This window comes from Frankliniella occidentalis, unplaced genomic scaffold (genome assembly GCF_000697945.3).
Source record: "Frankliniella occidentalis isolate FOCC.00 unplaced genomic scaffold, Focc_3.1 Scaffold299, whole genome shotgun sequence".
NCBI classification, from domain to species: domain Eukaryota; kingdom Metazoa; phylum Arthropoda; class Insecta; order Thysanoptera; family Thripidae; genus Frankliniella; species Frankliniella occidentalis.
In genome coordinates this window covers 271,804-272,035 of record NW_026267425.1, presented here as the reverse complement: position 1 = coordinate 272,035, position 232 = coordinate 271,804, and positions in this window count along the sequence as shown.

Genomic DNA, 232 nt, shown 5'->3' with positions numbered 1-232 from the left:
AGACCGTTACCGAACTATTTAATGATAACAATGGCGGATAAAGGCGTGGATGTGAAAGTGAGTACTACTTGCGCCGTCAGTAAGAATAGCTCTGATAATTTGTTGCATCGAATTTACAGTTGTTGCAGTCCTCTGTCGCCTCTGACCTAACAGGTGATGCATCACGGAAAAAAATATGTAAGTTAAGCCAACTAAATGTTAGCTGCCTTAGCATTTGTGTTTGCTAATATCG